The following is a 15,992-nucleotide window of genomic DNA, read 5'->3' on the forward strand; positions in this document are numbered from 1 at the left end:
CAGTACAGTCAGATTTTGGGTTACACCCAGACCAGCCCACCTCTGGGTGTCATTGCTGTGTGTTCCTCTTTTTTGGGAGGAGTGTAGAGAAATCTATATACACACATTCTCAATAAGCTCTTTGAACTTCTAGTGATTAATGGCTCTCCTGAGCATCATTTTGTCTTCTTCACTGCTCTGAATTCATCCGGTCCCCCTCCAAACTCAGTTAAACTGGTGGCGCTGGCCGTGTGGAGGTCACGAGAAGAGGACGTGTGCTGTGACACGGGTAACGGGGTGACAACAGAGTATGGGGAATACAGCACCCTGCAGTCCTCACAAATTGCTCCTTTTCGCCTCTGTTGTGTTGTTCCCTTTGCCCTTGGGGCGGAGGAAGTGGGTATTTGAAACCCTAATTTGCAGTATTAATCCACATCATGCTTATTAATGAGTAGGGCTTTGGATAGGTGGATATGTCTGAGTCAGTGCTGTTTAACCCGTGAATATTTACTTTCAGTTACAGAGGAGAAAAAGGCAGCCGAAGGCAGTGATTAATCCATAACCGACTTGTGTTGCATCTTCAGAGTCTCTGAGCAGGGTTTACGGTGTTCTGGGTCTGCCGCCTGGCTACGAGATGCTCCTTGCACGAACAGCAGGTGTAGGTGATGTGTCGAGGATAATTGACTGGCCTGCTGAGGTGCCACGAAAATATATTGCAGACTAAAGAGCTGGATTTCTCTCTGGTTTGTATTCCTGTGACTCCTGTGGCGTGCAAACAAAGCCTCAGGATGTGGAGTTTATCTTTAACAGGAAAAAGCCCCCTCCACACCCAGGGGCCCTGTTATTGACCTCTAGGGTGAAAAGTGATCCTGTATTAACTCTTGCATTGTTGTTGGGTTTTGGTTGTTTAGGTAGTTTTGGCTTTTGTGTGAGTGGTTGTTTGGGTTTTTTTAAGATGCTAATTTTGCTTGAATTGGGAAGTGTTGGCTCCATATAGGTCTTTCAGGTTAATAAGAAGTTCCTTTAAAGACCAAGAGATAGCATCAGCAGAGCTTAAAGTTGGTATTTGCAGAAGGGTGCAGCACTGCTGCTGAAGAATAGAGGAAATCATAAGAAATAGCCAAGTCCCTCATGCCTCTGCCCCTCCTTGGCATAGAGATCAGCATTAATAGAACTTAAACCTCACTGTTACAACATAGATTTCTGCGCAGGCCTACAAGCAGGTACTACCATGTGTTAAAGGTGCATTCGGTATAAACTCACAGGATCACAGAATGTGAGGGGTTGGAAGGGACCTGGAAAGCTCATGCAGTGCAATCCCCCCATGGAGCAGGAACACCCAGATGAGGTTACACAGGAAGGTGTCCAGGCGGGTTGGAATGTCTGCACAGAAGGAGACTCCACAACCCCCCTGGGCAGCCTGGGCCAGGCTCTGCCACCCTCACCGGGAACAAGTTTCTTCTCAAACTTAAGTGGAATCTCCTGTGTTCCAGTTTGCACCCATTACCCCTTGTCCTATCACTGGTTGTCACCAAGAAGAGCCTGGCTCCATCCTCCTGACACTCACCCTTTAGATATCTGTAAACATGAATGAGTCCCCCCTCAGTGTCCTCTTGTCCAGCTCCAGAGCCCCAGCTCCCTTAGCCTTTCCTCACACGGGAGATGCTCCACTCCCTTCAGCATCTTGGTGGCTGCGCTGGACTCTCTCTCCAGCAGTTCCCTGTCCTGCTGGAACTGAGGGGCCACAACTGGACACAATATTCCAGGTGCGGTCTCCCCAGGGCAGAGCAGAGGGGCAGGAGAACCTCTCTGACCTACTGACCACCCCCTTCTAACCCACCCCAGGTACCATTGGCTTCCTGGCCACAAGGGCCCAGTGCTGGCTCATGGTCACCCTGCTGTCCCCAGGACCCCCAGGTCCCTTTCCCCTACACTGCTCTCTAACAGCTTGTTCCCCAACTTTCTCCTTTATTTTGTGGGGTTTTTTTTCTGCTCTGCATAAGCCCAAGCATGGACATTTTGGCTCCATTCATTTATGAATAATAAATTAGTGACTTGCTATATCCAGCCAGCTACACTTGAAAACAAGCAAAAGTATTTTCCTGGAAGGTTCTCAGTTGCTCCTTGGGTGACACAACATCCCATGTTTGGGGGTAACGCCAACTTGATCAAAAGCTTTAAATAAAAACAGAGCACTTGATAGATGCCAAACCACTGGTGTTAAAAAACAGCAGCATTGTAGCAAGATGTGGGGCAAATAGCAAAGGAATTAACTCTTTGATGGGAGAATCAACGGTGCCACCAGTACTTGGTGAGGAATCAATGTGTACACAGAGGCCTTTGGGTTGAAATTTTGGGTTTGGAAGAAATACAGCCACATCCACGTTCTTAGGTGGTGACTTCTCCAGGCAGAGGATTTCGACACGTGTGGGTAATGAGATGTCTTGGAGGAAGAAGTAAGTGGATAAGGAACTAGGAGTGGCACTGGAGGAGCTGGGAGTGCGGGACACAGTCACGTGTGAATGGCGCCCTGCCACGTGAGAAACATCCTTCTAGCTGCAACCATCACTTTGGAAAGGGTCTCTTGCTTTTATTCTTTTCTTCTGTGGAAAGATCACTCTTTGGGGTTAAAATATAACTGTGGTGGTATGAAATGCTTGCTTGGAGCCCAGTATCTGATTGCGCATCTCCTGTATGGAAATGACGTGCAGTAACGTGGGTGTCACCTTGTTTTTCACAACTCTTGCCTCTGGAGAGCTCCTGGGTGTCGGACTCTGCCAAGCAACCCCAGCTCCTCGTGGCAGAGCTGCTGCTGAGAAAACCCGGCTGTTTCTCAATGATCAGCAGTGGGGATGTTGGACCAAGAACAGCAGAAGGATGTCCACACCCTGCAGCCCAGGGATGCACACATGGCGAGCAAAGGGACCGATTTTATCCTTTTATTAAGATTATGCCAGTTAAAGAAGATTAAATCTCAACAGATTTAAGCTGCTTGCGCGGCTGGGACGACGCGGGTGGCGTGGAGGCTCACTCCATCAACAAGAGCTCCCGTGTCTCGTGGATCTCCAGGGTGCGTGGGGATCCCGCTGGTGTTTCTGCCACCCTTTTTACAGGTCTGTCACAGCGAGCGCACAGGGACGCACGTGTGTGTGTGTTTGTGTGATCCTGCAGAGCTGTCGCAACGTGTTGGAGGCCGGTGAGATGCAGAAGGGGAGTGAACTGGGAGCTGCCCAGGAACACGTCAGCCAGCCCGAGCTTCGGGAGGTTGCAAAACCCACGCAAGGTCAAAGTACAAACACGTGTTCAGCTACAGCAACACACTGTGTTTCTTAATTCACTTCTGGAGGAGGAGCGGGGGGAAGAAACTTCTTCTCAGTAAGGGTAACAGAACACTGGCCCAGGCTGCCCAGGGGGTTGTGGAGTCTCCTTCTGTGCAGACATTCCAACCCGCCTGGACACCTTCCTGTGTAACCTCATCTGGGTGTTCCTGCTCCATGGGGGGATTGCACTGCATGAGCTTTCCAGGGCCCTTCCAATCCCTGATGTTCTGTGATTCTGTGTGTGTTTTCAGCCGAGTTTGCTACCAGGTTGCATGATCATCAATGTTCTCATTAGTGCTGATAAATATCTCCAGGGTGGATGTCAAGAGGATGGACCAGAATCTGTTCAGTGCTGCCCAATGACAGGGTGAGGGGCAACGGGCACAGGCTGAAACACAGGAGGGTCCATCTGAACATGAGGAGAAACTTGTTTGCTGGGAGGTGCCAGAGCCTGGCCCAGGCTGCCCAGAGCGGGTGTGGAGGCTCCTTCTCTGAGACATTCAAACCCGCCTGGAGGTGACCCTGTGTGATCTGCTCTGTGACCCTGCGTTAGCAGGTGGGTTGGACTGGGTGATCTCCAGAGGTCCCTTCAACCCCAACCAGTCTGTGATTCTGTGATCAACCTCTTTTTTAGGTGTTTAAAGCACACCTTTGCTCCGGTGTGCACGCTCAAGCAAGTGCTGCTGAAATTAGCTCCTTTGTTTGAGGAAAGATGTTTTTTGTTCAGTTAACTCTGTTCAGCTTCCAAGCGGGCTGAGTTATTTCTAGGAAAAGCCAGAGCGGTGTGGTTTCCCCCGGCCGCGGTCCGTGAGTCACGCGTTCCGTGACACAGCATTCATTCCTCTCTGGAAACCTCATTGCTGGAGCTGAGGTGTAAATGGGGACTCTGGAACCGCCCTTCGTGTCTCATAACCGAAACACTCAATCTGGCATTTCTGGAAGTGATTTTCGTGAATATTTCATAGATTTTAAAAATCAACCTTTTAACATTTCTATTATATACCCAAACCCCATTAAGGTAAATTTAATGACATTTTTCTTCTGTTTCAAAAGCAACTGTCCATTCTTAACAGAAGTTGTAATGGCTGCTAATGCGGTAACACAGATGTAACAATAATAAATAGTATTATCGGTAATACTGTAATAAATAATATAAAGCTTTAGGTTATTTCTTAATAGGAGTGATGATAGATTTGGGGGGATCCACTTTTTTGGTTGCTGCTTTTTCTTTAGTTACTGGCCTGTTTGAGATCATGTTTGATATCAAACAGGAATATACACATTTGCTGGTTGGAAAACCCTCAGCAGACAGGGGGGAGCAGTGAGGCCCAGAACAGGTTTGTTTTAGCCATTTGCATCTTTCATTTTACAACAAAAAGCGCCTCATTTCTGGATCATAAAGCAGATGCGCTGAAAGGTCGGTGCCAAAGTTGTTCAGAACTCAGCCATGTCCTCAATTTTGTGTTTGCTTTACAAAGACATTTCGGCTTAAGAAAAGTGGCTTAAAAAAAACCCTGCTTGGAGCTGGAAGCAATCATGAGCTTGACAGAAATAACAAGCAACGGGATTTGTTGCATTCACAGCATCTCGAGAGAGATCGGTGTTACACAGGGAGTTTGCTGTAAACTGGGTCACTTGTTTTGGGGAGAGAAGGTGCTGAAAGAGTCATAAGCAGCAGTTTTCCGGTGGCACGGGTTGTTTGGCGTCGTGTGATACTCGATGCCAAGCAGCAGGTTTGATGCTTGCAGCAAACAGCGGTTGGGCTGCATGTTTGGAATCATTTTTAAAGATTTGTCCTTGAGCTGTTGTTGAACACGGCGTTTTGTAGCAAACAGAGGTCACAGTAGCTCTTTAATTTGCCTGTAGTGCGTTTTTTTTTCTGGTATATGAGTGACCAGCATCAGGTTACTTTAAGTAAAACAAGACCAAAAATTGTCGCCTGTTTTGTTACGTCTCCAGAGATAAAAGGCGAAGCTGCTCTCTGTGTATCGGTTGCTGTTAAACTTTTATTTTTATTTATTTCTTCTTATCTCTGACTCAGACTTCCTTCCTCTTCTTACACCAAAGCTGGTTTGTATCTCTAAGCTGTTTGTTTCTTGCCGTTGCCCGCAGCTCGGTTGGAGCAAGTGTTGTTGCTCATTTTCTTCATCTGGGTTGTGGTGCTTGGGCATTGGGGTTGAGTTTGCTCAGTGGTGTGAATAAAGTAGTTTTGGGTTCTTTTTAATTTAATTTGCACTAGACTTTACTTGCCACCTTCAGTGCTGGATTTCACCTGCTGATATATAGAGTTTCTTTACTGATGGGCAAGGGAAAAGGTGGTTCAGTATAGAATCATACAGAATCACAGAATGGACTGGGTTGGAAAAGACCTCAGAGATCATCAAGTGCAACCCTTGGTCCAACTCCAGTCCATTGACTAGATCATGGCACTAAGTGCCATGTCCAATCTCAGCTTAAAAACATCCAGGGCTGGTGAGTCCAGCACCTCCCTGGGCAGCCATTCCAATGCCTGACCACTCTCTCTGTAAAGAATTGCTTTCTAACATCCAGCCTCAATTTCCCCTGGCAGAGTTGAAGCCCATGGCCCCTTGTCCTATTGCTGATGCCTGGGAGAAGAGCCCAATCCCCACCTGGCTAGAACTGCCCTTCAGGTAGTTCTAGAGAGTGCTGAGCTCAGCTCTAAGCCTCCTCTTCTCCAGACTAAACAAGCCCAGCTCCCTCAGCCTCTCCCCATAGGGCTTGTGTTCCAGTCCCTTCCCCAGTCTTGTTGCTCTTCTCTGGACCCGCTCCAGCACTTCAATCTCTTTCCTGAGCTGAGGGGCCCAGAACTGAACACAATACTGCAGGTGTGGCCTCCCCAATGCAGAGCACAGGGGAAGGATCACTGCCCTTGTCCTGCTGACCACGCTGGTTTGGATACAGGACAGGATCCCATTGGCCTTCTTGGCCACCTGGGCACACTGTTGGCTCCTGTTGAGCTTCCTGTCAATTAGTACCCCCAGGTCCCTTTCTGCCTGACTGCTCTGCAGCCACTCTGTGCCCAGCCTGGAGCGCTGCAGGGGGTTGTTGTCGCCAAAGTGCAGCACCCGGCATTTGGCCTTGTTGAACTTCATCCCATTGGAATTGGCCCATTTTTCCAGTCTATCCGGATCCCTCTGCAGAGCCCTCCTGCCTTCCAGCAATCTGCTTGTTATGACTTTTTTTTGATGTTTAGGCTGATTTCAGCTGTCAAGGTGAGCAAGACCTTTCCCCAGCTAAGCTTTTGGAAAGATGTGCTCTCGCCAGTGCGCGTGGTGCTTGAATTACTAAGAAACATTAGTACAAAAGCCTGGTAGTAGCTATTTCTCTTACGTTCCAACCTCAAATGGAGCGTTCAGTCACATAGCTCATGTCCTGATGAGGGAAGAAGCAAACAGGTCAGCACTCGGTGGCTGTCTCTCTTCTTCAAGCATTTTTATGGTGATCGTTATCATCCTAATTTGGGAAGGTGGAGGTGAAACAGAGCAACAGCCGCTTAACAGAGAGCAGTACTCCCAGATGTTCACTCCTATAGAACGAAAACGATGTAATCGGTTCAGGCTGTCGTCTCTCTTGGCCCTTAGGCTAAATTTGTCATGGGCAAAGTGTGTAGGAGTGGAAAAAAACCCCACAAACCACTAAAAATCCTCTTAGGAAAAGTTCATTATGTTTTTTTTTATTTGTTTAGGGCTTTACAGGGTATTAAGTTGTGTCTGTCTGGACACATGCAATATTTAAATACGTAATGATTAAACATGTTGAAAAGGTGTTCCCAGAGCTTGCTTTACATGACCTGTAATACTCGTCAAGCTGTCGTCTCTTCTCCCTCCTGGCCCCACCTCATCGTGGGAAAACAGGGTTGGCTTCCTTGCGTGCCTCGAGGTCGCTGAACCCGTACGGTCCTGGATCACCGAGGGGAGAAATTGCGCAGATAAGATCGGCTGCAGTAATAAAAGAGCATTTTTGTCAAATATGAATGCATTTATTGTTAGAAGTGAGTTATTAAGTTGGCCTCTGTCCTCACCAGGTGACTTCTGCTGTCCCATGAGACCCAAAGTAGACATGAGTGTCATCTGCGTAACGAGGAATCCGCACCCCGTTGTGTGCCTTCTAATTAATCCTTCAGTTCCTCCTATCTATACTCAATAGGAAAGATGTACAGAATGGGTACTGATTGAATTACATCTAAGAAATCTTCAGGTAATGAGTAATTACCACTTCTACTCCAGAATTCCTCCTAGAAAGTGGGACAAGGTTGGGCAGATGCATCTGACTTTTATGGAGCTCAGTTACTAAAAGACTGCTGGAAAAAAAAGGCATAGAATCCTAGAATTGGAAGGGACCACCAAGTCAAACCTTTTGTGGCAAAAGCCTGGTCTAGACAAGCTGGCCCAGCACCCCGTCCAGCTGAACCTTTAAACTGCCCAATGCTGGGGGATCCACCACTTCCCTGAGAAGGTTATTCCCATGGCAGGCAGTGGCGAATCCACATTTCCCTTCTCATCAGATTTTAAATAAAATGGACTGAATTGAGCTTGACTCGCTGGCCTGCTGGAGGTACAGCTTAGCTCTTTTCGGAAGGATTTTAGCAGTTATGGAGCCGGGGTCTGCCAGCTCCCGTGTTAACGGAGATCTGCAGGAAAAGGACAATGAGCCCATATGGCTTTTAATTCTTGAATTAGGGGAAAAAGATATTTGAGAAAGGGAGAAGTTGGACCATTTAAGCAAAGTGCTGTTTTTTTTTTTTGTTGATCTTCAAGACAAAAAAGGCTTTAAAAAATGAATTAAAGGCAGGGGAATTGACTGGGCTCCCTGCCACAACAGGCTGCTCAGGGTGTTCTCCTTCAACTGGCGCTTGCAGACATCTGACTTGTGTTCAGAGCTCAAAACCCCCTCCCTGCCTCTCTCCTCACCCGTGTTTGAAGGTCAGCGACAAACCCATGGAGTTTTTTGGCTTTCTGGACTGTGTGGAGGAGCTGATCCTGAACACCTTATTGCATCTGATACGTGGTTGCCTACCTGCGCTAGGAACAAGGATTGACGGGCTGTGCCCAGGGGCATATAGCTATTAAAAAACCCCAAACCAACTACTCCTTAAACATACCTGTTCTCTCTATGACAAGCTTAGCGTAGAAAAATTTCTGAAAATACTTTCTCCACCCTGTATTTCTTTGATGTGGCTCTGCAGATTCCTTGGTATTACTGGCAACAGGATCCCCCGCCCTGGGATGGAGTTCGGCAAACCCGATGCTGCTTTTCATTAATGCTATTTATTAGGGGTTTTTCCCATGTTATTTCATCCATGGAGGGGAAGCAGACCACTTCACATGCCTCTCATTTCACTCCTGGACAGTTTGTGTTATGAGATAAAGGCTGGATGTGTGTCCCTGGGGACCAGTGATGCTGCCTACCCAGGGACTCTGCTGCTGGTGGGATGGAGCCAAAACCTTCATGGAAAGGTTGGGGATTTCGTTGTTTCGCTTTGTTTTTAGAATGGTGAAATATGACCTTTTTTTCTTGTGGATTATTTATTTGTTAGGGTAGGACTTCACATCTGGTGCTTTTATATATATTTGAAAAATGAATCCTTCCTCGCAGCACTGACTCTTTCATCTCCACAGTGTCATCCTGAGTCTTTCAAAAGTAATATTAATGCAAGGCTTTGCTTTGCACACGTATATAGACTTGAATTTGTACGATTATGTTATCTCCCCCTGCTTTAGCTGTTCTTTCGCTGGTAGAACCCAGAGCTGCCACGAGGCGCTACAGCAGCTGTCGTAGGAAAACGCAGCCGGGCTGGAGCTCCCGTCCCTCCTCCTCCTCCTCCGTCTCCTCCTCTCGCCGCTGCTGACGCACTCAGCGGGGCGAGACAGCGTGGCCGGGAGGGAACGGCAGCGAAAATTCACTTCCTTGGCTGCGCAGGGCCGGGAGCGGAGGGGAGAGAAACCCTGGCGTCGCGGGGAAGTTGAAGGGCAACAACTTTTAATTTGAAGGAAGTTCGGCTGGTAAAGGAGAGGCCAGCGAGGTCCTCGGCTCTGGGAGTCCGTAGCGGCGGAGGGATTGGGGAACGCTTTGGTTTGCGACTGGGAGAGGACAAGTTGGCCGCTTGACCTGTGGGTGAGTACCCTGGCTTGTCCCCACAAACTGAGTCGAGGATCTGGCGTGTTTCCGACCAACGGGTCCATCTCTCGCCCCGGGCACGGCGGTGTCCCTCTGTGGTTTCTGGGTTTGGAGGGTTGGTTTGGAGGTACAAGGTGAGCCGCGTTACGCCGCCGTGGCAGTGGCGCTTGTTTGCACAAACTAAAAGTCAGGGACAAGCCACTGTCCCCTTTGCCATCCTGGACACCTTCTCACCCTCATCCCCCTCCTTAATCACTGCCAAATATCCCCATGGCAATTACAGCGAGTGTTTACATGGCACAGTAAGAACAAGAGCGTAGCTAAGGTTTTATGTGAGTTTTTTGGCAGCTGTACAGAGGAAGAGGCGGTGCCGTGCGACCGGGCCACTCTGTGTGTGTCACGGTGTCACCCACCACCCAAAACCACGCCAGTTTGGCTGTACAGGAGGGTGGCCCTGGCTCTATAGAGGAGAGCAGTGAGTCACAGGGAAACCCTAGAAATCCTCTCCGTGAACTGAACGTGCGTCAGAAAGAGGAATAAATAGAACTTTATCCGTAAGCTGGGTCTTAAGGCAGACAGGCAGCCGAGTCTTTCCACGGTATGTGATCCTATTCGTGTGTTTGTGGCAGAGCCACCTTTTCTTCTCATTGTAAATCTCTTTTTTTGAAGCGAGTGCTTTAATCTGGAAGCTTTCTAATAGATTTATAGCGATGAGTTGAAAAGTTGTTTTTTTCACTTGACTTTTGGGGAAGAAACTAGAAAAGCTATGCCTGCAGTAGCTCATCTCTCTGTGTGCTTATTTATATAGATATAAAATATATATATTTGTGTATGTATACACACTTAAGTGTACATGAAGAGTTACTCCAGGCATTGGGCTCTGTTCTGTGTGTGTATATATATAAAAAGCTATGGGGTTTGTTTGTTTGAAAGCAGGATGCAAGCTTTGAGAAGAGGCCCTAAATTCTTTCTGTCTGGTCAAGTATTACCATGCCTATCTCATTTTTGAGTTGATGTGGTTACGCAGGCAAAGGCAGGAAGGCAAACCATAACAAAACACACTCTTATCAACTACCTGCTCACAGCACCATCAGGTAAATCATTAACACGCGGTCCCAGTGCTGCTTAAAGCTTCTAAAGACGTTTCTCACCCCCGAAACTCCCTTTTTTCCAGGAGGTAAGAAGTAAAGTTACATACAGACCTTGGTTTTAGGTGCGGATGTGTCGTGCTTTCTGTTCTGGTTAATAAAGTGGTGTAGTCCAGTGGATCAGGGAAGGGAGAAGACCTCCCCAGGCACAAAGAGTAAAGCATGTTGCTGAAAGAGCAGCCTGGCGATTGCTGAATCACGTCTGTTCCTGCCGCTTACCTACCTGTAAATACTGTAACTCGTTAATGGAACTTAATTTTCAGTGGGTTTATGGTTAGTGGGCTGTTTCGCTTTTGTTTCCTGGCATCCTGTGAGTTGAATCTGCTTGAGCTGGGAAGGTTTGCTGTGGGTCTTAATCCACACCAGACTTCTGCTTTGCCTGACTTTGGGTTTTGTAGGCATGTAAGAAATGGGTTTATCCGAGGCATTTGATACTTATAAACTGTGCAGTCCTGTCTGCGTTTCTTTGAGTTTTGCTTGATCATGGTTGCCTATTTTATGCGAGTAACTTGAAGTATAGAAAATACGTAGCGTACAAAAACGCATTATATGAGGAAGCAAAAGTAGCTTCATTTGCGATGTTTGCAGCTCTTGTTTGAATAAGAGAAAAAGTGCTTAGCTCAAGAGGGGCTTAAGCTATTCTAGTTGCTCGGAACCAAGAGCATGACTCAAAGCTTCCAACTAAACCCTTAAGCTTCCTGAATTGGCATTAGAGTCGTGCCTTGCCCCCACTAAGCTGTGTGCTTTAGGTGCCGGCTGTTTGCTGCCAAAGGTCTGCTTGGTCCTACAAGGAGATTTGTAGTTTTCTTGCTGGAGGTACCTGGACCTAATAAGACCTTTGAGAACACAGGAACCTGGACCTCACTTTAGAAAAGAAAAAACCCAGAAGCCTATCTCAAAAGCTTGTGAGTGTCCCTGTTCCTCCCTGAGCTCCAGATCACGTCTCCTCTCGCATCCCTGTGGGTTTGGGAAAGCCCTGAGGGTTCCATCTGCCCCAGCCCGATGGGTGGGAGTTGGATGGTGGGGATGAGTTGGCTCGGGGGAGACCTTCTGATCTCTGAACTGCCTGAAAGGAGCTTGGAGCCAGGGGGGGTCGGGCTCTGCTCCCCAGGAACAAGCGCCAGGAGCAGAGGAAACGGCCTCAAGTTGCACCAGGGGAGGTTGAGGTTGGATCTGGGGAACAATTTCTTCTCCAAAGGGCTGTGGGGCATTGGAACAGGCTGCCCAGGGCAGTGCTGGAGTCACCATCCCTGGAGGGTTGGACAGACGGTCATGAGGTTCTCAGGACATGGGGCAGTGCCAGGGGTGGGTTATGGTTGGACTCGATGACCTTGAGTGTCTTTTCCATGATTCTGTGACTCATGCTGTTCCAGGGGGCTCAGCGCCTTGCTCCGTGTCCCTGGGCTTCCATCCGCCTGTGAAAGCTCAGAACTGCTCTTGCTGCTGAGGAAAGTGCCCTTTTTGCTTGGCTACCTTTACAGGGTGGCTGCACATTAACTTTTTAAAGCTGAGCTTTTTAAAAGCTGTTCTGCTACGTGAGGAGAGATCTCAAGAGTTTGCCATGTGTCTGTGTTACACCTAATACCAAGTGCCTGAAGTGGGAGATATCCAAACCTGGAGGAGAAGATGAATCCAAACCTTTCCACGAGAGATGTGAGTTTGTTGAAGGAGCTCTCTGTACTGAGGACATCTCAGTTAGAGGTCTCTGTACTGGGGACATCTCAGTTAGAGCTCTGTATAAAATGGTAAGGCTGGCTTGCAGAAGGCAGGAGCAGTCCCTCCATCTCTGCCCTGGGCAGCTCAGGGCAGAAGCAGATCCATGCTCTGAATCTTTGCTTAAGCCTGTCACCTTGGAGTTCTTAGGGGTGAGATGGGGATCTCAGCTGGTTTACGGGAGCCAGGAGGTAGCAGACCTTTAGACACCCAGCTCACCATGTTCAGAAAGAGCCGTTGAGCCATGCGGGACAGGGAAAAGGATGACAGCCCCGTTCCTCGTGTCTGAGAGTCTCTCTTGCCCCTTGGGTACTTGCTGCCAGCCTGTGGATGAGCTTTTTGGCCTGGTGGAGCACTTGGTTGTCTCCAGCTGCTTGCTGCAGCTGTCTGCATGGCAGAGAAGGCGGGGGGGGGCGGGGGCGAAATGACCGGGGTTTTAAAAATAGAAAGGCGGATTAGGAAACTCGAGGTATGGTTTCAACATACAGCCCAGCTGCTCGGACAACTCGCTGCTGCCACCGAAAGGGGAAGGACTCGCTTATCCTGATGTGACTGTTCAACCCAGCCCAGCAGAAAACCACGCAGTCACCCAAGAGCCAGAGAGGAAGATGGGGACACAGGGCAGGAGGGAGAAATGGCTTGTTGAGTTCTTCTGGTGCAAATAACCCGAGTCAGGTGTGCAGGGACTGGAGCTGAGTTCAGGTAAACAGCTCCAGCGCTTGGCATTGGTAACGTGGGCTCTCCTGCCTGCTCAGCTTTAAAATCAGAATTACAACACGGATGCTGCTGTTTCCAGCTGGAGCTGAGCGCATTCAGGTGACTCTACCTGAGTTAAGAGCGTTTACTTTGCTGTTCGAATCATTCATATTCTGATAGTTAATGGGGAGAGTTTGAGTAGATGGAAAAAGAAAATTAATAATGAAAAAACCCCCAACACATAAAAAATACGGCGGCCCTAATTTCACTTACTAAATGTAAAGGTCTTGCTTAGTTATAATATGACACTTTAAGGTCTTCAAGGGGCTGTAGGTATAAACTGTAGTGTAAGCATTTCCAGAGCTTGGTGGAATTCGGTATCAAGTAAAATTTTACCACTCGATTTGTGAAACTGGAATTATTCAGCGTTTTAAAAGGGAATTTAAGAACTGAAGTTACTCTTTCGGCCTCTGGACAAGACAAGCAGGTAGTTTCATTCAGTTACGTTTCAAAATGCTTCAGTGTGCCTTCTCCCTTATTACTGGGCTGTGGCTTATAACCAGGAGTAAAAATTCCTTGGTCCCAGTGACACATATATATATATATATATATGTAAACACTGCTTTCTTGTAAATTTAAAAGATCAAGCACATTTTTCCCCAGTGAGAATGCTGGCACTGTTAGACTTTATTGATTTTTAAGAACTGTGAAGTTGAACCCGGTTAGAGCCTATTTATTTATACTGGGGAAGCTGATGCTTTGGGATTGGCATTGAACATCAGGGATAAGGAGGATTTGGGAGCCAGACCACCTGCTGGTTAGTTTTGGTACAACTCTGATTCTAGGTTTTGGGTCTTCCCAGCTCTCTGGGTTTTTCCTTTATTATTTCCAACTCCTTTTGTGCTTCGCAATTTTCTCTTTTCATCTCAGCCACGTGCGTTTCTTTGGGGCCGTTGGTTTATCTGTTCTAAACTAGTCACACCTAAATCCTACCAAAATCCTGGCATTGTTCAGCCTTCTGCAATCTGCTTGGATGGGTTAGAACAGCAAAGATCTGACCTGGGCAAGCCTGGAGAGACTTGATTTATCTGTTATTATGGTTGCACAGAGGCAATGGAGAGGTGTCACAGTTGCACAGAGGCAATGGAGAGACGCTTCCCATGGCGAGGGTGTCTCTGGGCCTGTTAAACTTGAAGTTGTGAAATGAGATGTATAAAATAATATACATTGCAAAACCAAAGTGAGAAATGTAGCGACGTTCTGCTGTGTTTGAGGTTTTCTTCATCTTGGCGGTTCTTGCCATTTCAGGAAGCGTAAGCTGTGGATCTGTTAATTTGCAATGGGATTTTAGGGAACTGAAGAAGCTCTTTTAGAGAGCTCAGGGTAAGCCCAGGAGAGCAGTTTGCCCCTGTTTTGCTTTCTGAGCTACTACTTTTAAATAAACGACCCTCTCCCAAACCATATATATTCTTAAATCATCAAAATATCTTCCCTGTATAATAAAAATATAGCTGTCCAGCAAAGGGACTGTTTGCAAACATTTTCCCTGTATGCGGTGGCCTGGCTTCTGCAGCTTGTGAGAGAAAGGTGGGAAAAGAATTGATCCAGTAATTCAGGGTTATTTAAGCTAAAACCACTCAGTTACTGAATTAGATTTATCTGGAGGAAAAGTAACGCAGGCTCAGACTTTTGTTAATGTTTAATGTTCTGCAACAGTCTTTCCAGGCGTAATTGAGCCGTCGGTACAGGCGCGATCCCGACAGAGAGGTTTATTTGGAGTGATTACAGGGCCTGCTGTGGCTTTCATTTCAAAACAGCCCGAGGTAATTGATGAACAGGGCCGTAATTTATTTACAGTCCTCCAGATCCTTTCAGACTGATTCCCCTTCTTTTTCAAACCCCTTGGAAGGGGAGGAGGAGGCGGCTGCTGGGGCTCCTTGGGCTGCCGGCGCTGCTGCTCCTCTGGCACAAAGTTATCTCGAATATTCCACCCTCTCTTTTGGGTGGTGGTTTTGGCAACCTCTCCATCTTTAGCATGTTGACCTTTAATCTGGAGCATGTGCCGCTCGGCTGCGGGGTCTGACATGTGGGGCTGGAAGCAGCTGCAGAGGGTGGAGGAGAAGAGGGAGGAAGGAGCAGATGCTGATGGCAAAAATAAACCAAAGCTCCAAAAGACACAAACACCCATACTGGGGGTTTTTTGTCTACAATTCAGTTTGGAATGAATACTCCTAATTATTCTTCCTGATTTTCATAGGCTGGAAGGGACCACGAGGATTGTCTGGTTCAGCCTTTCATGGCACAAACCTGGTCTAGACAAGCTGGCCCAGCACCCTGTCAAGCTGAATCTTAAAAGTGTCCAGTGCTGGGGAATCCAACGCTTCCCTGGGGAGATTATTCCAATGGCTGATTGTTTTAAGTGTGAAAATTTCACTAGATTCCAGCACAAAACACTTGGTTTTTTATAGCTGACTCTACTGATGAATCCTGGGTCTGCATCGATAAATCCACCTTTATGCAGAGCTTTGAAATAGGGAGGAACTCCTGTCTATAACTACCTTTTGAACTAGGTACGCAGAGGTGATTTTAAACTCAGAAATCACTTTGGGTATAAAGATGACTTTCAGTTCTGTTGAAGCTCTGAATAATCGGGGGAGGAGGAAGCCGCAAGCTGATGTGTGGCTTCAGGTTTTTCCCATGCTTGGGGCAAACCTGCTGGTTCTGGAGCTTCAGCAGTGACCTGCTGAGCTCTAGAGTCCTGTGTGGTGGGAAGGAGTAGGACGGAGTCCCTGAAAAGGTGGGATGGAGTCCCTGGAAGCCCTGAGCACTGTGGTTGTGGAGCTTCACGTGTCCTGTCCTGGAGAAGTTGCACGTACAACTCACCATGGTCTTCATCCCAAACCCGTTCATCTGCCTGCAAGTTAAAGGCCACATCAAGGCTGCTTTGCAAATATGGAGTAGTAAAAAGGTAGACTGAAAGTATTTTAGTCAACATCCT

The 15,992-nt window shown here is 47.6% G+C and overlaps 1 protein-coding gene across 9 annotated transcripts in view; it reads left to right on the forward strand.

Moving 5' to 3' along the window:
* SGMS1 (sphingomyelin synthase 1) overlaps window positions 1–15,992 on the forward strand; it is a 114,470-nt gene that overhangs the window by 71,458 nt on the left and 27,020 nt on the right. Inside the window, exon 1 of one of the 9 annotated variants that reach the window (XM_005505196.3) lies at window positions 9,154–9,434. The exons of 7 other annotated variants lie outside the window; for them this stretch is intronic. The gene's annotated coding sequence lies outside the window, so the exon portion shown is untranslated. Of the gene's footprint in view, window positions 1–9,153; window positions 9,435–9,566; window positions 10,036–15,992 lie in introns of those variants that run through there. One more of the 9 variants, XM_005505197.3, reaches the window with a different exon arrangement.

The sequence above is a fragment of the Columba livia genome, chromosome 6 (genome assembly GCF_036013475.1).
Source record: "Columba livia isolate bColLiv1 breed racing homer chromosome 6, bColLiv1.pat.W.v2, whole genome shotgun sequence".
Taxonomy (NCBI): Eukaryota; Metazoa; Chordata; class Aves; order Columbiformes; family Columbidae; genus Columba; species Columba livia.